Raw genomic sequence first — 25423 nt, 5'->3', positions numbered from 1 at the left:
GTTGGTGTGTTTTGGGTTTAGGTGTGTTTCTTGTACACACAGCACTTTTGGTGAGTGTTCGTGTAAAAGGTCTTGGACATCGTCAAGGTTCCTGAGAAGGTATCATTACAGTGTTCATGGTGAAAGTAATGGAGAGCTGTGTGTACAAAGAACAAGTGGCTGTTTATGCGGGAAGTTTAATTTCAAGTGATAGGGCCGTCACCTAGCCCATTTAATTGCATTTTTGTTTTCTTGACGCACTCGAGTTAGGGAGAAGGTGCCCTCTAGCCAACAATCATTATATAGTTGAAGCAGAGCTATTCTAGCGCGCTCACCCAGATAACACAGGGCTCTGTAGGAGATTCCGTCAGTTCATGGTGTGGAGGTACGTTTGCACGAAGCGAGTGCTGCCTTATGCTCCTGAATTGCGAATAGGAGGAGCATACAGGAATCACATGGTGGCGGACAACTGCTCGGAAGTTGTGAGCTGTTAAGTGCCGTAGTTTGCCCTGATTATCCGGCGCAGAACTCTTCAGCAACGTCAACATCTAGTCAATTTCGGTAAAAGGCTAAGGCCTTGAATGGTGACCTCTGAATGGGGTATGACCGTAAACCTTGTACCGTCCTCCATAATTGTGATAAAGGCTTACAAGGGTTGAGTTACTCGCAGAAAGTAATCGAGCGTGAGAATTCCAGCTAGTCCAACCGACGTTGGATCTTCTTCTGCATACGTCTAGCAGTCTGTATATCTTCTATGTCCTTCGTGCGCTGGTACCTTTTTTCAACTCGTCGTCGTAAGGCTCGAAGGTGCTCCAGCTCTATGCCTATGTCTATGAGTAGCCACTTTTAGTTGGGCGTATGGCGAAGGTGCGTAGGCTGTGAAAATTGCCTTGTGTACACTGCAAGTGAAGCGTGCAACAACACTTTTAGTTCAACGTACCTTGATGCGCTGCACTCAATTAGATAAGTAGTATTCAAGATGCAACGATTTAGATTGCTTATCAGCGCCACCCACCCTAGAAGTACGCTAAGTCTCAGTATTAACGTGGCCTCGTGGCCTCTGTGATCTGCACAAAAAACAACATGACGGCCAGGACCACCAGCGTACAAGTCAGGCCATGGCATTCGCTGTGTAGATTTTTAGCATCGCTGGTAAATGCACTGAATGCGCACGTTCACCTTTGCTGTATTGAACTTGGCTGCGCGATGCGTCTGATCGGGCACGGCCACACTGGATCAACCCCAGCATTCTATCCAGCACTGCTACGCTGAGGCATAGCGTACCCTGCAGCAAGTGCTCGCGTTCCAGGTATTCATGGTATACGCTTACTACCGACACAATTAAGGACTGAACGCTCGCACAACGTTCAAGCCGTGTTAAGTTGCACCAGGGGTAGAAGCTCGTTCCAAGCTGCCATATTCGTTACGGGTTCGTTCGCCGAGAGGCTTCAACGAAAAAGACGGGTTCCCGCACACAACTTATCGAAGGCGATTCTTGGGGATTTTCTTGCGACTCCAGGCTATTTCTTCTGAATCATCAGGATGTCGGAATGCGCCGCTTGAATGTACCTTGTCTGGTAAAAAAATGGCAGCATATCCACGGAGTTAATGTTAGATAGTGGGCCGAAGCATACGTCCGTTTATTCGTTCTTGCTTCCGTCCATCCATGCGTACGTCTGTGTGGCCGCCCGTGCAACTGTTCGTGCGTCCGCACGTTCATCTGTGCGTCCGTCCCTGCTTTCATCCATGCATCCGCTCCTTCATCTGTCTATGCGTCCATCCGTCCGTCCGTGCCTGCGTCTGTTCGTGCGTCCGTCCCTGCGTTCGTCCATGCATCCGCCCCTGTGTCCATTCATGCGTCCGTCAATGCATCTGTCTGTGTGTCTGTTCATCCCCCTATCAACACTTCAAGTACCACCATCTCGAATCTTTTCATCATATATTCCTCGTATAGAAGCACCGCCATCCAGCGGAAGTTCGAGCACTGAACGAGAGGAGGCACAAGCACACTTTTTACGGCTTGCGCTTCGTTTCTGCTTCCCACCTTTAACCAACCCGAGTTCGTGGTATATACTATTTCACTTTATTCATGGCACTGCGGCCCAACGCTCGCAGAACCTTTCTAAAACCAACGAGATTACGCCCAGGGAGTATAACGTAGCAACCCTTTCTTGTCAGATAGTGCTCAATGTACATGTCAGTAGCTGCTAATGAGGATCGCGGCGTGCGCGTTAACTAAAAGCCGAACATTCCTGTCTCTCGTTACCCATTAGCAGCCATTGGCATGTTTATTGAGCACTATTTTTTATTGTTCAACAATGCACAGAAATCTCTCACCGGCACCACCTTGGAGGTCAAAATGATATACTTGTTACATACTACAACGGCTGCGAGAGACGAACAGGTGCTGCTATAAGAAGCTTCCCCCTAAAAAACATTGCCTTTTATTGTGAAGTACAGTGACATGCCTTGCATCAGGTCCGCTGTTGCTGTATGTGTCGAACGCCATTGCTGCCACTTTTATACTCGTGTTCTGGCTTCTTCGAGGTCTCGTAAGAACGTAACGCAGTAAGCGGTGCGGCACATACGCAGCGTCTTGTTTCGGGTGTACGCGTGCATCTCTTGAATCGATACGTTACGTACTGCACATGCGCAGTTCTCTCCCGTGGCAGTGCTGTGTACGTGGGCTCGTTATGTATGCCCAAATAAAAGTGTTTATTGTGAGAGCAAACAGGAGTTAGAAGGCTCAGCGGAGGCATCATTGCCCTGCTTTCTTGACAGTGCTATGAGCATTGAGCAGCAACTGCAGGCCGCACACCATGAGGAGAGCGACAGCCATCTAGTAACGATAGCGTCGACAGTCTGGATTTCAAATGCGAAGCATTTCTTAGCGAGCTTCGGCAACTTTGAGCGTATCTATCTATCTATCTATCTATCTATCTATCTATCTATCTATCTATCTATCTATCTATCTATCTATCTATCTATCTATCTATCTATCTATCTATCTATCTATCTATCTATCTATCTATCTATCTATCTATCTATCTATCTATCTATCTATCTATCTATCTATCTATCTATCTATCTATCTATCTATCTATCTATCTATCTATCTATCTATCTATCTAATCTGTGACTTTTAGCTCTCCTGGCCGTTTCGCTAATGGTATCAATACCTCATTTGATGCGACATAACAAGACTGTATGGCGAGCATAATTGAATAGTCATAACACTACTATCATGGCATCTATGTCAAGTCATTATTGCCATGATTTATATTTCAATGTCTTGCGGCTGTTGTGGTGCTTTTGTTCACATGACATGTTGCGAAATCGCCATGCTATGACATGACTGCATGGCGAACACAAGTGAAAGACCCTAGCGTAGAAATCATGACATGCATGTCATGTAAGTCATGATTCATGACTACGTGCCACGCTCATAGTACTCTCGCAGTCATTTCGCTAACTTCACATACACCAAATGTGGTATTAGGTGACGTGAATGAATGACGAAGGTTACAGGTGCAAACATGATAATCATGAAACGCGTGTCGTGGAACATGACTACAGCCACACTAATGATGCGCTCGCGGTCGTTTCACTTGCTTCACATACACCGAATTCGGTATTACGGGACCTGTAGAATGACGATGGTATGATACTGGTACAAACATAATAAACGTGAGATGCATGTCATGTAACAACATGACCACATGCTACGTTCATGATAAGCTCGTGGCCATTTCAATAGCTTCACATGTACGAAACTCGGTGTTATGCAACGCGAACAGATGAAAAGGTAAATGACAAATCCAAACATGATAATCGCGACATGCGTGTCATGTAACAACAAGAGTACATGCCACACTGATGATGCGCTCGCGGCCGTTTCACTAGCTTCACGCATGCCAAATTTGGTATTACGTGACGCCAATAGAAGACGATGGTATATGACTGGTGCAAACATACTAATCATGAGAGGCGTGTCCTGTGGCAATATGACTACACACCACAGTCAAGGCGCCAATACATTTCGACGTGATGCGGTGCGCGTGCTCACCAGCGTTCATTTCGTCGCGTCACACTGGCGTTGCCACACCTGGCGCTGGTACGGCCTTATACTCAAAGGCGCGTGCCGCGCTGCGTTGCTTCGACGCATGCACGTTTCAGCTTGTCCGGCGTTCCTCCGTCACGAAAAGAGAGAGACGCAGTGTTGTCTGGTTAAGGAATATGCGCGAAATGCAGCATGTGGCATTTCGCGCCTGTTTCCGTCGGGCCGCGCGGACGGACGCTGGTTGCGCTTGGCGTCAGACTATAGAGTGCCCACGTTTTTCTAATGTAGCGTCGTTGTGCCGAGTGTCCACGTGCGCCAACACTACATTGGAGTATATTGGGCCATATGATGCGCTCATAGCCGTTTTGCTAGCTCCACATATACCAAATTTGGTGTTACGTGTCGTCAATGGATGACGAAAATATTACTGATGCAAACGTGATAATCCTGACACGCGTGCCTTGTAAGAACATGACAACATACCACGCTTATAGCATGATCGCGGCCATTTCGATAGTCTCCAGATATGCTAAACTTGGTATCACATAACGTAAATAGATGACGAAAGTAAAAGACACATCCAAGCATGACAATCATTACACGAAAGTCATGTACGGCATCATTTACCTCCACCTCGTAACGTTGTGCTGATTTTAAAGTGACATATCAACATTTCTCCATGGTGCTTCGCATATTATCGATTCCCACTGTACGTGGGATCTGCGAATTTTTTTAGCTAACTTCGGCAACTGTGAGCGTATCTATCTATCTACCTATCTATTTGTCTAGCCGCCTAGGACATTTAGCTTTCCTGGCCGTTTCGATAAACGTATCAATACCAAACTTGGTATGGCATAACATGACTCTATGACAAGCATATTTGTCTAGTCATAACATGAAAGTCGCATGTATGTCATGAATGTCATGATTTACATTTCATGGTCCTACTGTTCATGCGGTGGTTTTCTTCAAATGACATGTTTCAATAATTGCTCGGTGAACACAAGCGACATACCATAAACTGGAAGTCATGACACGTGTGTCATGTCACATTTTGCCTACATGCCATGCTCATGATGCGCTCGCGGCCATTTCGCGAACGTCACATATACTAAATTTGGTATTGAGGTACATGAATGAATGACGAAGATATGCGAGTGGTGCAAACGTGATAACCATGAGATGCGTGTTATGTGACAACATTACTACATGCTACGTTCATGAGGTGCTCGCGGCCGTTTCCCTCGCTCCACATTAACCAAACTCGGTATTACGTGACGCGAACAGACGACATAGGTAACGGACACATCCAAAAATGACAATCATGAGATGCGTGTCATGTAACAACATTACTACATTGCCACACTCATAATGCGCTCGCGGCGGTTTGGGTAGCTTTACATTTGCCAAATTGCGTATTACGTGACGTCAATGGATGACGAAGGTATGTGACTGGTGCAAACATGATAATCACAAGGTGCGTGTCATGTGAGAACATCCCTACATGCCACAGTCAAGACGCCAAAACATTTCGACGTGAACCGGCACGCGTGCGTGCCGACGTTTGTTTCGTCGCGCCAAAGTGCTTCTGCCACGCCTGACGCTGGCCTAACCATATACTTGCAGGTGCGCGCCGCTCTGCGTTGCTTTGACAAATGTGAGATTGAGCGCGTCTGACATCCTTCCGTCACAAAAAGAGGCAGACGCAGTGCTGTCTGGGTAATGCATCAGCGCGAAACGCTGCATGTTGTATTTCCCGCCGGTTGCCATCGACCGCACTATAGTGAGTCCGCGCCAACGGACACTGGTTGTGCCAGTTGCGCCTGGCGTTAGACTATAGAATGCTCACGTGTTGCCAACGTAGCATCGCTGTGACCAGCGTGCGTGCGCGTCAACGTTACGTTGAAGTATATTGGGTCTTTCATGATGCGCTCACGGCCGTTTCACCAACTCCACCTATGGCGAATTTGGTGTTACGTGACGTCAATAAATGACAAAGTAGCTCCACATATATTAAGTTTGGTATCACGTAACGTGAATAAATGACGAAGGTAAACGACACATCCAAACATGATATTTATGAAACGGAAGTCATGTACGGCATAATTTACCTCCACCTCGTAACGTTGCGCTAATTTTAAAGTGACCTATCAACCTTCCTTCTTAATGCTTCGCATACCATCGATTCCCACTGTAACAGGGACATGGCATTTTTTCCCCCTGGTGTCGAGTGGCGGTAGCACTTGGTAATAGCATCACTTAGATTGTCTGGGCTGGTTCACTCGAAGAAAGGGGAAAAATGGCATTTTTGTTCCACAACAATAATCGCAATAGTTATTGAATTCATTTGCTTGCACAATCACCGTGTGCTTGGTACTTTCAGGTCACCAACGACATGCGCGTTATGGGCATTGCATTGATTTCTCTTGAACACTCGGACAGTGTTGAGTTTTAAGAAAGAAAGCGCAAGCAAAGAAGAATATGATTGTTTTTGTGGAAAAAAAGAACACCCTTCTAAGAGCGAAGCTCTTATGGCGAGGCTTCTGCGTGCCCCGTGATTGTAGTGCGTACCCCGTGCCCTCCACATACCCGCATACCGGCGGCACATACATGCCCTCAGGCACATTTCTGCATGTCCACATGTTACGAAAAACACAGCACAGCGTCGTTATCACGTATTCAGTGTTAACAAAGCGCTGGCAGCAGAAATGTGGTACACACTATCGTTTACCTCTTGGATTGTCTGCTGGATGGTGGTACTTGTATATGAAGAATATATGATAAAATTGTGAGTTGACGGTACTTGAAGTGTCCACTAGATAGATGGATGGACGCACGGACGGACGGACAGACAAGCAGACGCACAAACAAATAGACCCACGGTTGTATGGACGAACGAACGCATGCATGACGGACGCACGGAGGGAGCAAGATGGTGGTACTTGAAATGTTCAATAGATGAACGTATGGAAGCACGGACGAAGAGACAGATAAGCAGACGCACAGACAGATAGACAGACGGACGGATGGAAGAATGAATGCATGCCCAGACGGACGCATGGACGGAGCGAAATTGCGGTACCTAAAGTGTTTACTAGGTGGACAGACAGACAGAGAGAGAGACAGACACACGGATGGACGGACGCACGCAAAGACGGATGCACGGACGGACGCATGAATGGACGCACGAATAGGTGCACGTACGGATGGACTGACGCACGGATGCCCGTACGGACGCACGGTTGGAAGTACGGAGGGATTGATGGACGCTTCGTCCCACTTATCATCATTCATTCTGTGGATATGCTGTGATTTTTTATTCGTTTTTTACAGTGTTCACCTCAAACCCAACATTATCGCCGCCGAGCGTCGAATAATTTGTCGCGTGCTCGTTAGCATGCGATGATTCGAAGCGGGCATATCAACCGCACTGTATTGCAGCATCTCGGGAAACAGTTGTGCTTGACTATAGTAGCTGGTAGGCCGCGGTGGAAAGCAAGCCCGGGGTAATGGAAGAGTAGGCATACGCAAACAGCATTCTTAGCCGTTTGGGCGTGTTTTACTAATAATGTTACCGGGAGTCTGCATTGATTAAATTCTTTGTTGCTATTAGCTACTGAAATTTGTTTCAGGGAGTAGCAAATTTGTCTGTGGATTTTATCTATCGAAGAGTTCTTGACAGAGTCATGATTGAAATTCATAAAAATGTCTAATTCAATTTTTCTACCTGAAAAAGCCTTTCTCTCACTATAACTTATTCACTTATATGAAAAAAAAAACTGTATCAGTTCTTTTCCTTCTTAGAAGTATTGTTGATTGAAATAAACTACACGATGTTACTGTAGCACAAGAGACAGTGTGTGGTAAATAAATACAATAGTTGATGTTAATAAATATGTGTTAATTATTTATCCTAAGCTGTGCTAATAGATGTCGTGAGGAGTACCGTTTGAAATAACTGCGTCAGTGCTGTATGCAAAGTCATAATTTATTTTTACTCATTGGCTCAGCTTAGCTAAAACGCCTTTTATGCCGTAGACTTAACGAATGAATTCAACGCAGCCAGCGAGAACGTACAGGATTGCATCGTCTTATCAGATATGCTTTCGAAGGCAAACCATAACACCTATTCTATCAGTGTAGATATCTGGAAGCAGATTTCATAGGACTTAGCCTGTACGTACCGACGATGATGCATCCACATAGCAGCAATGAAATGTTCATCTCTTGTTTAACTTAGAATTAATGTTGAAATGTTGTAACGTTACCGATGGTGTGCTCTGACAAGGACAATATTGTGGAGCAGTCTTATATTCCATTGACAACGAAGCTTCATCAATTAGTGCAGATGCTTCGATCTGACCTTATAAAGCTTTTCGAAGTAAGGTTGATTAGTATGTGACGAAATCACTGTCTTTTTACTCCAGGAAAATGTTCTTTGTCTTTGACAGCTTTCAAGAACAAGCAATTTCGGTACCTTCACTGGAAAAGTGTTGTCATGCGGCATGCGATCAAACGGTAGTTTTGTTTCGCATATACTGTGTAACCCAGCTATTTTAAGGTAGAGTTTAAAAACTGGCCGACACACACAATGACGACAGGATCTAATGCATGCTGCTGACTGTTGCCTGGAATAAGTCAGTCTCATCTATGTGTTCTGATTAAATCCCTAGTTGGGTTAATAACTAACTTTTTCAGCAAAGAAGATGGGCCAGATGTTCCAATAAGAAAGTTTTTTATTGGTGTGCAAAGCGTCACATTAGATAGTTACGAGCTTTATATTGGTTAATTTCAAGTGCTTTCCTAAGCGAATGCCCGCGAAATGCAAAACATACCACGTGACAAGCCCATTCGAGCGCCAGTGCGCAAGATGATTCTGGAGATCCCTAACGGTCCGCGAACGATCAACCATACTATATGCCTCCCGACCTGGGCCAGGTGGTGCTTCGCAGTGCGTGTTTCGCCGCTTTTCTAGCAAAATCCGGTCGCTTGCCCCCCCCCCTCCCGTCTTCTGATTGCGCTTTGTGAGCAAGTTCACACGCCTTGCACACGCTGTTGTTTTGTCGCCCCGAATTCGCAGCATCATCCTTGAATTGCTTCCAAGGTTTAGAAAGATTTTAAGAACGTTTTCACGTTGTGAATCTCACCGGAACCGATAGCGACTAATGGACAACCTTTGCGAGACCAAGCAGTTTAGGTCGTCAAAGACAATGTCTTCCAGTGAGTGCGTGTCGATGGTGAACGGCCGCATTTCGATGTCAGCAAAACCAAGTGATGGCGTGAATTCTATATGCATGCTGACAGTAAAACACGCATTTGCTGCGGCAGTCATGCCTTCTTGGTGCTGTCGGAAAACTACAAGCATACTTTCATGCGCGTTTGTATATGTAAAACGTTAAGATTCAGACTGCTGAAAAAGAGAAGAAAAAAAGAGAAAAAAAGTAGAATATAAAGTGGGCTCCCCCAGGCGCACCCTTTCACTCTTTATTCACCATCCCCCTCTATCTCTCTCCCTTTTCTCCTATGCACTTTTAGGTTGTCTGCGGTCTGTGTATTCTTCCTTGCACTAACGCATTGTTCCCGACCCGATGGTGCCTCCTGGCTCTGGCGGTTTGCAATATATATATATATATATATATATATATATATATATATATATATATATATATATATATATATATATATATATGTGTGTGTGTGTGTGTGTGTGTGTGTGTGACGAACCACACGAGAACGGTGTGGTAGAATGGTAAAGAAGGAGGAAGACGAAGACAAATAATGGTTCATCGTACAGCCATCACATCTCCTGCGTCACACTAGGCGACAGGATCTACCGTGCCCTTCATCTTGCTGACATCCAAGAAAGTCATCAACATCGCGAAGTACTCGGGAGCATCTACGGACGTCCCCTTTGACAAGTGGCTCCGGCTCTTTGAGGTCAGGACTGCGGCCGCAGCACGGACGGAGCGAGACAAGCTGTGCTACTTCTCCGATTACCTCTAAGGTGAGGCTTTCTGATGGTTTCTCACCGAGGTTTTTGACACAGACGCGTCTTCGGAGAGCTTATGTGAACGCATGAAGGAACGCTTTACGAGCGGCGTCGTGGATCCTTTTCGCCAATTCATTCATTGCCGGTTGCGAACAGGCCAGAGCTTGAAGGAATACTTTAATGAAAAAATGTATCTCGGACGCCTCACCAACCCAAAGCACACGCACCTTATATCAGGGCTCATGGACGGCCTTCCTGCGCATAAGGAGACGGCGCTTGCTGGGCTTACCTCGTCTACACCAGAGGCATGGCTTACAGTTGCACTTCGTGTAGAGTCAACCATGCAGAGAGTGAAGTTACATCGCTTTCCACGAGCTCGGAATAAACAGATTAACGTAACAAGTGACAGAACTAGTCAGCGTCCACGTAATACCCCAGTACGGACACCTGTGCGTGAGTGCAAACACTGCGCGATGGATGGTTACCCCGACAGATGCACTGGCATAATGAATGCTCACGACGCGCAAGCATTTCCGCCCTCTCCACCAACAAGGGAAACGAGGAGGGTGACCCAGAGTTCATGTAATTCAGTTTTGCCCTCATGAACGGGTACCCTGTCAGCGCTACTCTTGATACCGGAGCTACAATTACCTGTATCAGCAAAGCAGTGCTGAAGGCACTTCTCCTGCAAATAATTAGAAACTCATGCATCTCAGTTCAACAAGTCACATCATCTACCAAAAACTTTGGGCCGCGTTAATCTAAAGTTACAGATAGAAAAAGTGACAAGAGAAATTCAGGCTCATGATCTACCTGGCATGAAGAGCAACTTACTTCTCGGCTTGGATAGTGTTTGCCTCTATAACTTGTCGCTGGACCTTGACACTGTGACTCTACGCCAAGAGAAAGACATCCTCCATTCTCGTACACAAAACCTCACCACGGCTAACATGGGCGCGTCTTTGCAAGGTGTTGAAGTTTGCAATGTACTACACCTGAATAAAACCTAACAGTTGACTTTGAAGCATCTTATCCGCAAGTACGATGACATTTTTTCCAAGTCACAGACAAGACATTGGGTGCATAAATGGCGAAATGCATCGCATTCATCTCACCAACAATGCTCCCAATCGTAAAGCTCCCTATCGATGCTCAGAAACCGACAGTGTTGAAATAGACAGACAGATCAACGAGCTTCTCAAGCAAGGTGTCATACGACTATCTACCTCCCCATACGCTGCACCAGCACTTCTGGCAGAGAAAAAAGGGGAAGTACGCACGCGCTTCTGGATCGACTACCACAAACTGAACGAACTGATGGTGCCTGATTATCAGCCCATCCCTCGTATTGATGACATTCTTGATTCTCTGGGGAAATTTACGTACTTCTCGACGTTAGACCTAACGTCAAGTTACTGGCATGTGAAGATTCACCCTGATATTCCGAAAACGGCGTTTGTCACACGTACCGGTCACTACGAGTGGCTCGTCATGCCTTTTGGTCTTCGAAATGCTCCGGCCACCTTCGAACGGGATGTCAAATTCATATTAGCAAAACACCATTTGCAGAACGTCACGAATTACTTCGATGACATTGTCATCTACTCTGACACGTTTGCAGACCATCTGAGGCATGTGGAGGGCGTTTTGAAAGCTTTCAAAAGCGAAGGCGTCATGCTGAAATTAAAGAAATGTCAATTCACTCGAACCTCCATTGAGTACTTGGGACACAAGGTTTCGCAAGGCACCGTCACTCCAAAACAAGGCAACGTGGACGCAATCCTTCGGTTTCCGAAACCATCTCGCCCTAAAGAGCTTCAGCGTTTTCTCGGCACTGTCAATGTGTACCGTCGATACACCGACTACTTCAGTCAAATCACTCACCCACTGACGCGCCTGCTCAGCAAAGACGCCCCCTGGAACTGGGATTCGGAGTGTGAACTGGCTTTCACTCAGCTCAAGAAATGCGTGACAGAAGAGCCAATCCTTAACATCTACGATGCCACTAAGCCTTGTGTGCTATACTGCTATGCATCCAACAGATGCATCGGTGCCATCTTGAAGCAGGCTGATGATGAAGGTAGAGAACACCCAATTACATACCATTCACGGAAGTTACTAAAACACGAAATGAATTACGCCATCACAGAACTGAAATGTTTGGCAATTATTGACGCCATTAATCAATGGCACTGCTATCTACACGGAAAACCTTTCACTGTGATCACAGATCACGCAGCGTTGCAATGGCTTAAAAGCATCAATAATCCCCGAGGCCAACGTTTCCGGTGGTCCTTGAAACTCTCCATGTACGACGTGAACATCAAACACCAAAAGGGCATTGACAACATTGAAGCTGATGCACTATCTCGAAGCCCGGTAGTTGAACTCCTATCTGCTGAGCAACGGCGAGAGCATCACAACAACAACCCATCCGGAAAACATACCATTGAGAACCGACTGAGTATGGTGACACACAGAGGAATACGAAAAGTCTATGTGCCTTTTGCCCTCCAGTCTTCTCGTCTGCAAAAAGCTCATGACGCTTTCGGCCATGTCGGGGTAAAGAAGACGTTGCGGCTTCTCTCTCCACAGCACTATTGGCCCGACATCATCACCGACGTGAGCGAGTACATACGCCACTGCGATACTTGCCAGCGCTGCAAGAAACTGAAGACCAAACGATTTGGCTCCCCTGAGTCTTTGCCACTAGTGGACCAACCATTTGATCTTCTGGCCATGGGCACTATCGGAGGTTTTGGCAACTGCGGCTCATCCAAAAGATTCATTCACTACGTTGATCATGCCACCCGTTATGTCTGGGCTTTCGCACACAAGAATGAGAATTGCGACGCGTACTTCTCAAGCCTGAAAAGTATCTTCGCTGCTGGAAAGCCTAGAAAGTTCCTTTCCGACCGCAGCACAGGAATCACTGCCGGCAAACTTAAGCAGTTCCTCAAGCACAACAACATTCACTAGCTTTTAACAAGCTCCGAACGCCCGCAGTGTAATGGCCTAAATGAGCGCACTAATCTGACGATCGTTACTCGCCTCCAATGGAATATCAACGACGAAACCCGAAAACCGTGGCCGCGTCTCCTCTAGGACGTTGTCGAAGAGTACAATAGAACACCTCATGAAGTCACAGGCTACCCACCCTGCTTTATTATGTATGGCACACCATCGTATCTCTATCTTAATTCAGGCGTTACCAAAAATCTGCAGGAAGCTCGTACAAACGCTGTCTGCAATTCAGTAGCAAATCACGAGAAAAACAAGATCATGCATTACAAGAAGTTCCTTCAATTAGATCTTCATGTGGGGGACTTTTTCTATATGAAACACCCTGGCACCCGAACCATGACAAAGTCAGCGCAATCATGGAAGGACCCTATACGATCATACGCAAGATTTCGGCAATTAACTACGAGATCGACCGCAGCGTCACTCCACTTGGTCGCCAAACTGACATCGTTCATGTCGGGAGACTTAAACGATATCATCCGCCCCTGCATCTACGTCTCTCTCGGGGGAGGGGGAAAGCGTGGGACGAACCACACGAGAATGGTGAGGTGGAATGGTAGAGAAGGAGGAAGACGAAGACAAATAAATGGTTCCTCGTACAGCCATCACGTCTCCTGCGTCAAATATATATATATATATATATATATATATATATATATATATATATATATATATATATATATTGAAACGGGGTGTTGAACCAGCAGGAGTTGACTCGGCGAACGAAAGCTTTATTGAGCGCAAGGGCTAACTGAACGCAAGCCTGCGATCACAGCAAGTCTTCTTCCTTTTCTATATTCGAGCTCCATGCCCACTGCCCTCGTTACAATCACCCCCGGGCGATGAGGGAGCCATCCTGGCGACCTAAGGACAGGTGTACACAGAAGGGTCATGGTATGGCTTGAGCCGAGAAATGTGTACAATTTCTTGTCCCCGACGGCGCTTGTCCGGAGATGCATCCAGCGGCTCGACCAGGTAGTTGACAGGGGATGTTTGGCGTATAACTCGATAAGGGCCATGGTACCTGGACGAAAGCCTGTGGGAGAGTCCTGGAGGAGTAGAAGGAATCCATAACCACACCAGTGAGTTCGGTGCAAAGCTCACAGGCGTGGCTGATGCGTCGTGGCGATGTTTTTGGCGCGTCTGGTCATGTGACGTGAACGCACGAGCAAGCTTCCGACATTCTTCAGCGTGTGCTGCTGCTCGAGAAACGGTAGTCATCTCTGAAGGGTCCGGTCGATAAGGAAGAATAGTATCCATTGTTGATGATGGCTCGCGTCCATAAAGAAGAAAGAAAGGCGAAAATTCAGTGGTGCTTTGCGTTGCAGTGTTGTAAGCATATGTCACAAAAGGCAGTATGCTATCCCAATTTGACTGGTCGGATGAAGCGTACTTGGCCAACATATCCCCAAGTGTACGATTAAAACGCTCTGTCATCCCATTAGTTTGCGGATGATAGGCTTTGGTAGTGCGGTGTATGATGCGACACTCGCTCAACAACGCTTTGATAGCATCGGAGAGAAAAACGCGGCCGCGGTCGCTTAGTAACTCTCGAGGTGCTCCATGCCTTAAAACCAGGTTTTGCAGTATAAAACACGCAAAGTCTTTTGCGGTAGCAGAAGGTAACGCAGCTGTTTCAGCGTACCGCGTTAGGTGGTCGATAGCCACAATGACCCAGCGGTTGCTACTCGAAGTATAGGGAAGCGGACCGTAAAGGTCGATTCCGACACGATCGAAAGCTCGTGCTGGACATGGCAACGGCTGCAAGGGACCTGTGGCATGCTGAGTGGGCATTTTGCGTCGCTGACACGTAAGGCAAGACCTTACGTAACGGCGAACGAAACGGTACACACCGCGCCAGTAGTACCGCAGCTGCAAGCGAGTGTATGTTTTTAACACACCAGCGTGGCCACATTGCGGATCATCGTGGAACGTGGCACAGATGTCAGAGCGCAGATGTCGGGGAATGACGAGCAACCACTTACGACCCATCGAACTGTAGTTTCGGCGGTAGAGCAGGTTATCCCGAATAGCGAAGTGTCCTGCTTGACGGCGAAGCGTCCTGGAAACTGGAGCGGGTGTCCGGTTTGAGAGCAAGTCCAAAAGAGAAGAAATCCAAGCATCTTTGCGTTGCTCGGAAGGCATGTCCGAAATGCTGATGGCCAAGGCAGCACTGGTGGAGGTAGGCGAGCCGACAGGTTCTAAAGCCAATGGCGAACGTGACAGGGCATCGGCGTCGGAATGCTTACGGCCAGAACGGTAGACAACACGGATATCGAACTCCTGTAACCACAATGCCCAACGAGCGAGCCGACCATTAGGATCTTTTAGTGAAGATAACCAGCAAAGCGCATGGTGGTCTGTCACAATATCAAACGGACGTCCACATAAATAAGGCCGAAATTTTCCAATTGCCCAAATAATGGCAAGGCACTCCTTTTCAGTTACACTGTAATTCTTCTCGGCTTTACTGAGGGTGCGGCTGGCATAGGCAACGACGTACTCGTCAAAGCCATCCTTGCGTTGGGCCAGTATGGCCCCTAGTCCGACACCACTAGCGTCTGTATGAAGCTCCGTTGGAGCAGATGGATCGAAATGTCGGAGTATGGGAAGCGTGGTGAGAAGCCGTCGGAGTTTCTGAAATGCATCATCACACGCCTGCGACCACGCTGACAAATCAGACCTTCCGGCAAGAAGATTGGTCAAGGGGGCGATAATGGAGGCGAAATTGCGGACGTAGTGCCGGAAGTAAGAACATAGGCCGATGAAGCTTCGAAGCTCTTTGACGGTGGTTGGCTTTGGGAACGCCGCGACTGCATTAAGTTTCGTAGGGTCCGGGAGAATGCCGTCCTTAGAAACCACATGGCCGAGAATTACAAGCTTGCGAGCGCCGAAGTGGCATTTCTTCAAATTAAGTTGAAGTCTCGCCGTGGAAAGGCACGTAAGAACTTGCTCGAGGCGGCTGAGGTGGGTCGCAAAGTCGCTTGAAAATACCACAATGTCATCCAAATAACAGAGGCACGTTTTCCATTTCAGACCTCACAAGACGGTATCCATCATCCTTTCGAAAGTGGCAGGCGCATTGCAGAGGCCAAAGGGCATAACGGTGAATTCATATAGTCCATCCGGTGTTACAAAGGCTGTCTTCGGGCGGTCACCCTCTGCCATGGGCACCTGCCAGTAGCCGGAGCGTAAATCTAATGAAGAAAAGAACTCTGCTCCTTGTAGGCAGTCCAAAGCATCATCGATGCGCGGCAGAGGGTATACGTCTTTGCGCGTTATCTTGTTGAGTCGGTGGTAGTCAACGCAGAACCGGATGGATCCGTCTTTTTTTCTTGACGAGAACAACCGGTGAAGGCCAGGGACTGTTGGAGGGCACGATGATGCCACGTTTCAACATGTCGTCCACTTGTTCGTCGATGACACGGCGTTCAGCAGATGACACACGGTACGGACGCTGCCTTAGTGGGGCTTGTTGACCGGTGTCAATACGGTGAACGACCGCAGAGGTTCGGCTTAAGCCTGACTGGTCACGATCGAATGAAGAACGAAAGCGGAGAAGAAGATTTATAATCTCTTCGCGCTGAGTTGGTGCGAGCTCAGAGTCAATGGCATCCGAGAATACGTCCAGAGCATCATTAGGCGCGTTGGTAGGAGTGACAGCACAAATTGGGAGTGAAACCGTTGAATCGGGTATAGTAGCCGGAAGAATGCACTCGCAAGGTTCGTAGCTTCCCAGGCATTCTCCACGTAGTAAGGATGACGGGCTGTCCGAGGGATTGCACACATAAATGGCAGCGTGACCATTGCGAAAAATGACGACGGCAAACGGAAGCATGATATTTCGACGGCACGCAGATGGGACCGATGGCATAAACAACACAGGCGATTTCGGGGGGGAGGCACACGACACCGAGACAACGACAGCTGAGAAAGGCGCAATGTCAACGTCAGGAGCAGCAAACACTCTACACGAAGCGCCATCGTCGGGGTCATAGCACGGCACAGATAATGCGAGTTCGGAACGAGCACAGTCGACCAAAGCAGAATTTGACGAAAGAAAGTCCCATCCAAGGATAACGTCATGCGAAGAACGGAATAAAACTACAAATGAGACGACGTACATCGCACCTTGAATGACGACTCGTGCAGTGCACACAGCTGAAGGCTGAATATGATGGGACGTAGCTGTCTGCAAAGATAGGTCGGTAAGTGGCGTGGTCACTTTCTTCAAGTTTCGGCACAGTTTCTCGCTAATTACAGATACGGCAGCTCCAGTGTCAACAAGTCCGTGCACCTTTATGCAATCAATATAGAGTTCGATTTCGTTCGGGGGACAGCAGTTAGGTCTTGAAATTTTCGCTGCCAACGCAGTTCTTGCCTCTGGAACTGCGCCCGTCAGTTTTCCCCTCGCGGTGGGCTGTTGCGACGTAACATTGGAGAAATGGATCTGCGACGAGGAGAAGGCGAACGGCTTGAGCCGGATGGTCGGCGACCGGTACGTACGTCTAGAGGTGGATCGGCAGGAACGGGATATCGCGGCTGAATGGGCATGTAGTGTGAGGCCCCTGCAATGTCATGAGAAGGGAAGCTGCGACGGCGGCAGTGACGAGCTATGTGGCCTGGGATGCCACATGAAAAACATATTGGCCGATTATCCGGAGTGCGCCATTGGCTGACGGTAGGGGCACTTGTCGCCGAATAAGGTACCGGAAACGGTCGTGCAGGCGGCGGCTTCATATAAACGTTCCGAGTTGTTTCGTATACAGCCAGAAACGGGACAGTCAACGGGTGGGCAGGTGGCGTCGACGAATAAACCTGGCGAGTTGCTTCGTAGATAGCCGGAGACGATGGAGCGCGTGGCCGAGCAACAGCGGCTGCATACGTTAGTGGTGCGGTAACAGATGGTGGAGCCGGAGCTGGCGGCAATGCTTCGGCAACTTGCGATTCAATGACCTGACGAAGCGAAGGCGATAAGGGTGCCATCGGCTCGGTAGTTCTGGTAATTATAGATAGCTGCCTGGCGACCTCCTCGCGTATGAATTGCTTTATGAGTGGCATTAAAGCAGAGTGGTCGGCAGTGTCATGGCGATAGTCGAGGGATGAAAGGTCCGCGGTGTCTTGAGCAGCGCAACGTGTGAAAGCACGTTGCCTACGCAGCTCATCATAACTTTGGCAGAGCTGAATCACCTCGGCGACTGTCTGGGGACACTTCACAGCAAGCATTTGGAATGCACCATCGTCGATTCCTTTCATTAAATTTTTTATCTTGCCTGCCTCATCCAGAGTCGGGTTGATGAGCTGGCAGAGGAAGAGCACATCTTCGATGTAGCTCGTGAAAGTCTCATCTGTTCTCTGTACTCTGCCACGCAAGCGCTGTTCAGCACGAAGGCGGCGGACAGCAGGACGTCCAAAGACTTCCGAGAGGGTTTTTGCCAATTCCGACCACGTACTGAAATCACTTCGATGATTTCTGTACCATGGTTTCGCCACGTCGGTCAGGTAAAAATTCACATTTGTGAGCTTATCGGCTGCGTTCCACTTATTGTACGCGCTCACCAGTTCATACTCGGCAATCCAGTTGTCCACATCTTGGTCCTCTGTGCCACCAAATATGGGGGGGTCGCGCTGCCGGAGAGCGCCAGCGCAGAAGACAGGTATGGGTGCGAGAGCTGGAGTGGCGGCCTGAGACGGTCCCGGATCAGTCATCGCAGAAGGTGGTTGGAGTGTGCGGCTACGAAGCTCCAGGGTGAGGACCAGATGTATCCCAGCACTTCCACCTCTTGAAACGGGGTGTTGAACCAGCAGGAGTTGACTCAGCGAACGAAAGCTTTATTGAGCGCAAGGGCTAACTGAACGCAAGCCTGCGATCACAGCAAGTCTTCTTCCTTTTCTATATTCGAGCTCCATGCCCACTGCCCTCGTTACAATATATATATATATATATATATATATATATATATATATATATATATATATATATATATATATATATATATATATATATATATATATCATCAGCCTGACTACGTCCACTGCAGGACAAAGGCCTCTCCCATGTTCCGCCAGTTAACCCGGTCGTGTGCCTGCTGCCAATTTATACCCGCAAACTTCTTAATCTCATCTGCCCACCTAACCTTCTGTCTCCCGCTAACCAGCTTACCTTCTCTGGGAATCCAGTTAGTTACCCTTAATGACCAGCGGTTATCCTGTCTACGCGCTACATGCCCGGCCCATGTCCATTTCTTCTTTATTTCAACTATGATATCCTTAACCCCCGTTTGTCCCCTAATCCACTCTGCTCTCTTCTTGTCTCTTAAGGTTATACCTACCATTTTTATTTCCATTGCTCGCTGCGTCGTCCTCAATTTAAGCTGAACCCTCTTTGTAAGTCTCCAGGTTTCTGCGCCGTAGCTAAGTACCAGCAAGATACAGCTGTTATATACCTTCCTCTTGAGGGATAGTGGCAATCTACCTGTCATAATTTGAGAGTGCTTGCCGAATGTGCTCCACCCCATTCTTATTTTTCTAGTTACTTCAATCTCGTGGTTCGGCTCGGCGGTTATTACCGGCCCTAAGTAGACATAGTCCTTTACAACTTCAAGTGCACTATTACCTATATCGAAGCGCTGCTCCTTTTCCAGGTTGTTGTACATTACTTTCGCTTTCTGCAGATTAATTTTAAGACCCACTTTTCTGCTCTCCCTGTCTAACTCCGTAATCATGAGTTGCAATTCGTCCCCTGACTTACTCAGCAATGCAATGTTATCGGCGAAGCGCAGGTTACTAAGGTATTCTCCATTAAGTCTTATCCCTAACTGCTCCCATTCAAGGCTTCTGAAGACCTCTTGTAAGCACGCGGTAAATAGCAGTGGGGAGATTGTGTCCCCCTGCCTTACAACCTTCTTGATTGGTATTCTGTTGCTTTCTTTATGAAGCACTATGGTAGTGGTTTTTCCTCTGTAGATTTCTTCCAGAATGTTTATATATACTTCATCTACGCCCTGATTCCGCAGTGTCTGCATGACGGCTGATATTTCTACTGAATCAAATTCCTTCTCGTAATCTATGAAGGCAATATATAGTGGTTGGTTATACTCTGAGCATTTCTCTATTACCTGATTGGTAGTATGAATGTGGTCAATTGTTGAGTAGCCTGTTCGAAATTCTGCTTGTTCCTTTGGTTGATTGAATTCTAATGTTTTCTTTACTCTGTTAGCAATTACCTTTGTAAATAGCTTCTATACTACATAGAGCAAGCTGATCGGCCTGTAATTCTTCAAGCCCTTGTCGTCTCCTTTCTTATGTATTAAGATGATGTTAGCGTTCTTCCAAGACTCTGGCACTCTCCCCGTCAGGAGACAATTCGTAAACAGGGTGGCTAGTTTTCTAACACAATCTGTCCTCCATCTTTCAGCAGATTTGATGTTACCTGATCATCACCAGCAGCTTTGCCTCTTTGCATGCTCTCCAAAGCTTTTCTGACTTCTTCCATCATTACTCGTGGGGTGTCATTTGGGTTACTGCTAGTTCTTATAGTATTAAGGTCGTGGTTGTCTCGGCTACTGTACAGATCTCTGTAAAACTCCTCCGCTATTTTAACTATCCTATCCATATTGGTAGTTATTTTGCCTTCTTTGTCCTTTGGTGCATATATCCGACTTTCGCCTATCCCAAGTTTCCCCTTCACTTCTTTGATGCTTCCTTCGTTTTTCAGAGCGTGTTCAATTCTCTCCATGTTATACCTTCTTACATCGCATACCTTACGTCTATTAATCAACTTCGAAAGCGCTGCCAGTTCTATTTGTCTGTTGTACTTGACACTTTCATGATTTGACGCTCTTTAATTAGGTTCTTCGTTTCCTGGGAAAGCTTGGCAGTGTCCTGTCTAACTACCCTGCCTCCAACTTCCACTGCACACTCCGTAATAATACTCGTCAGATTATCATTCATTGTATCTACGCTAAGGTATGTTTCCTCACTAAGAGCCGAGTACCTGTTCTGCAGCGACACTCTGAATTCCTGTACTTTCCCTCTCAGTGCTAGCTCATTGATTGGCTTCTTGCGTATCAGTTTCTGTCGTTCCTTCTTCAAGTCTAGGCGAATTCGAGACCGTACCATTCTATGATCACTGCATCGTACCTTGCCAACCACTTCCACATCCTGCATGATTCTATTTCGTTCTTATTTTCGCCAATATATATATATATATATATATATATATATAAATATATATATATATATATATATATATATATATATATATGTGTATATATATATATATATATATATATATATATATATATATATATATATATATATATATATATATATATATATATATATATATATGACGCTATGATGACTGGGCGACGTGGCCTGACTCATACGCCATGTTTAATCCATTCTGACTTCTTCCTCCTCTGCTTCTATCTACCATCACTTCATACGTCACAGGATTCCCCCTCCCCCCGAAAGAAGTCGCGTCAGACGAACAGAAACGAAAATTGAACATGCATGGCTTCGAAGTGAACACTGTTAAAAAGGGAAGATCGTTCCATGTCCCAGAAAGTTTTCGTTAACACAATTTAGCTTCACAGGAGGATGCAGCAGTCCGGTAAGTGCTGGAGTTCTGGTGGACGAGGCTGACTGTTGCGTACTGAAAAACACAAGTTCACCCTAAACGTGGAAAGTGCAGATGACGAAAGTGCTTGTATATTTGCAAAGAATGAACGTGGTGTGAAGGCTTTGGAGCACCAGCAGCATGGTTCACGTAGGCGTCGTGTTCTTTGCCTTGATTGGTACACATGCAGCGCTACCAGCCTGCGTCTTTGTAGTCCAAGACTGATGAGTGGATTTCTGTGTCCTTCCAGAATACTGGGTGTGCTTTTGCGCCTTGTTCGTCGTTTTGTGTCCTGTTGTCTCAACAGTTTTGATTGCAGACGGGGTCTTGATCTCTCCTGGAGAAAACTGGTCTATTGGTTTCGTGCCTTGTGTTGTGGAGCGAGCATTTGAATGTTCCGCGCAAAGCTATAGAACTTTTACGTCGCGCTTTTGTTTCGCAGACTGTTAGTGTATAACATGTAAGTGACAAAAATATGTTAGTTTAGTCGTGATTTACACTAGAATAAAACACTATTGTGTTCCAGTGAAAGTATAGGTTGATTCGACGTCGACCACATTGTCCCCGTCAGCTACCTTCGGGAATTTTCGACCGACCACAACCTGCACTGTTTCTGAAGCGACGCAGGCCACAGCTATCCAGACTTCGGGGTATGGTCTGGTCACCGCCAGGTGCCGACGCTATTCGTCCTTATGTCTAATAGCGTTTAAATGGTTCTCATGATTCTCAAGCTAGCTTTACGGCGAAGCCCAAAGCCCATTTAATGACCGTTATTCACTTCTGCAAACAGCGTGTTCAAGCACAGTTTTCTTGTGCTATGACACGGAAAATATAGACTCAGCTCACTTGACATCAACACGCATAATGGACAAACCTCAGCACACGGAACTAAAATCCCGTCTCCACTTTAAGCACAATAGGTGCTGTCAATACTTGAATGCACGCGGGCATTATTACAATTCACAGCTTTACCCATTGGTTTACCAAACGTTTGGCAAACTGTCAAATATTATTGTGAAAATTTCCTTATAATCTTTGTAATGCTACCTCGTCACGTACTTAGGTTATAACCAAGCTTTCCGGTAATGATTTCACTCCCATGTCAGCCAACATGGAGGCCCCTGTCTTCTGCTGTGAGGCGAAGGGATTACAGTGGTGCCGTACTATACTTTCTAATGCCTGATACAGCGCTCATAGTTTGCGCTTCACGGTGGCTTATTGGTCGTGGTGTTCGACTGCTGACACGAAGGTCGTAGGATTGAATGCCGGCTGCAATGGCGACTTAAATGCTTGACGCCCGTGTAGTTAGATTAAGGCGCTTGAGGAAGCACCTCAAAGACGTCTAAATTTCCAGAACGCTCCACAATAGCGTCCCTCAAAATCATCTCGTGGTGTTGGACTTCAAATGACTACATATAATTATTAATACAGTTCTAAATTTACAAACGACTGAAAAGTTGTCATTGCGCCGAGTTAAGGCCACCGTCATCTGAAAGCACTGCTGCGACTACTGTTAATTTGACCCCCCCCCCCCCACAGAAAAAAAAACTTATATCGCTACACTCCCCACAGATGACTCTACTATTGGTCTGCTTGAGGTCAGTATATTGACCATAACATAACTTCAACAAAAGGATCTTTTATTTGCTAATTATATTAAGACCGAGGGCTTCCACAGTATCTAACACGCAGACGCAAAATCATGCTGCCTTTACTAGTGTGAGTGGCTTATATACTTTATTTTCCACGTCGCTTTTCTTTTTTCTTCGCGATGTTCGCTTACCTTCGACAACGCTGCATGTTTCCGGTGCTGTCTTGAGTATTGAGGTCACTGAAAGAGTCTTGTACTTTAGGACACTCGAGCAGGCAGATTTCGAGGAAATACTACCTGCTGCCTAATTGTCGATAGATGACGACCACAAATAACTTAGTCTGTGACATCACGCGAACACAATATGCACTTTTTCTCAGTCTCAAGAGCACGAAAACGCCAGTTTTCTGGCAAGGCGCAAATACGTGCGTGTTATCTCAAGCACTTCTGACAGAAACACTTGCATCAATATCAAACACAAACTATAGCGTTCAAACAACTAGATATTAGTTCTGTTTTTAGGGCCCTCCATAAAACATATATACTAAATGGTTAACAAATCACATCAAATGCAGTTATTCAATAGAAGGCTTAATGCACGAAAATTAGAAAAATGCGAGTAAACGTTTTACTTGACCATATCTACTGATTAATCAAAATTGTAGATGAAACCACTAGTCCTGGCTTTTATGGCGTAAAGACAGCATCACGATAGCATGGAAATATGCAGTGTTTTACCATTGGATCTGTTATTGAACTGAGCTTTAGGACACTTGAGGGTCACCATGAGAAGCGGCGGTTAGAAGACGCCCCCACGATTGCCCTAACTGCTTTGATCGCGAATGAAGAGGCAACCATACAGAGCTTACGGGAAATAGAAGAGAAACAGCAGATGCGCCGTTACTTTGTTTCTACGCGTGTCTCTTTAATTCAAGCTGTCACAAATATTTTTCAATCTCGTTTGCTTTATTTATTGGCTGAAATTTCTAACACTGCAGTTATTCGTTCTTACGGGGAAAAACGTTATGATTTTATTACTCGCTGCAACACTTTCAGTACTCGCTGCAACACAAGTTTCTCCTGAAGTTATTTGAAAGCTCGTGCATTTCTGTAAGTTATAACACGTATGAAGAATAATACGACCTGTAACATGATTGTACCAACAATGCTACGCCACGTAAATGCAATACTGACCTGTGTATTTATGAAACACATGGGTTAACGGAGACAGCCTGCCTACTAATGTTTGCACAACATAATGCAGTGTAACAGGGGAAGATATAATGAACAGCGTCATTTTAAAAGGCACGCTTAGAAAAGTTAACACTAACGCACTAGTTAAAATATAGGGATGTTAGAAAATAAGGCATGCGTACCAACAATAATGCATCCGCAAAACAGCAGTGAACTCTTCATTTCTTGCCTTGCTCAGAAATTTGCTCCCTTGAAAGTACGCCAGCAATCTATTTTTACAAAGACAACGTGGAATAGGTGTAGATGCGTTTGGAGATGCAGGGGCTTATACTATTCCATATGCATAAGTTTGCCTCTATAAAGCATTTTTGGGAATAGTTATTTGTTTACTAAGGAGACACTTCCGTGTTTCATCTGAGCAAAAACTTCTATTCTTCTACATCTGACAGTTCTCTAGTACAATATTCATCGATACTTCCAGCGGAGAAACATCTGCATAGAGCAAGTCATGAGCCTTTATTTTGTTTCACGTATGTTACTTTGCTGCGCTCATAATGCATTATTGTGAATAAACACTCGTACGACGTCAGCCTCCACAAATTATTGACGAGTACGCACGCACTTGACTACGTCTAGCTTTTAAACAATGAGCTACTTGTTTATGCTAAAGAAGATGCCATTGCCGTATTCATTTAAAGTGTGATTATACTCGGCGACAACTTTTCTTGGCACTGAAGGGAAAGCTACGCAGGCGTAGCTTTTGAACATGTAGCACTACGCGAAGTAGTCCGCCTTGACGCGCGTCTCGTAACGCTTGAAAAGTGACGGGGGCGCGCAATAGGTTGCATGTAGACGCAGACGCCACTTAGCGTTTGAGGTGCATCTAAAAGGCGGGGCTTTCTCACGTGTTCAAGAACGCAAATTCACAGTGCATAAATTAAGGTAATTTTGACAACAATAATG

The 25423-nt window shown here is 46.3% G+C and overlaps 1 long non-coding RNA gene across 1 annotated transcript in view; it reads right to left on the bottom strand.

Moving 5' to 3' along the window:
* LOC142785914 (uncharacterized) overlaps positions 1–24919 on the bottom strand; it is a 31625-nt gene extending 6706 nt beyond the window's left edge. The window contains exon 1 of the long non-coding RNA XR_012888986.1: positions 24643–24919. This is a non-coding gene — a long non-coding RNA (uncharacterized LOC142785914). The remainder of the gene's footprint in view (positions 1–24642) is intronic.
* Between the last annotated feature and the right edge of the window lie 504 nt (positions 24920–25423).

This window comes from Rhipicephalus microplus, chromosome 2 (assembly GCF_043290135.1).
Source record: "Rhipicephalus microplus isolate Deutch F79 chromosome 2, USDA_Rmic, whole genome shotgun sequence".
Taxonomy (NCBI): domain Eukaryota; kingdom Metazoa; phylum Arthropoda; class Arachnida; order Ixodida; family Ixodidae; genus Rhipicephalus; species Rhipicephalus microplus.
Note: the sequence above shows the minus strand (reverse complement) of the source record. Positions and strands in the feature narration are given on the sequence as shown.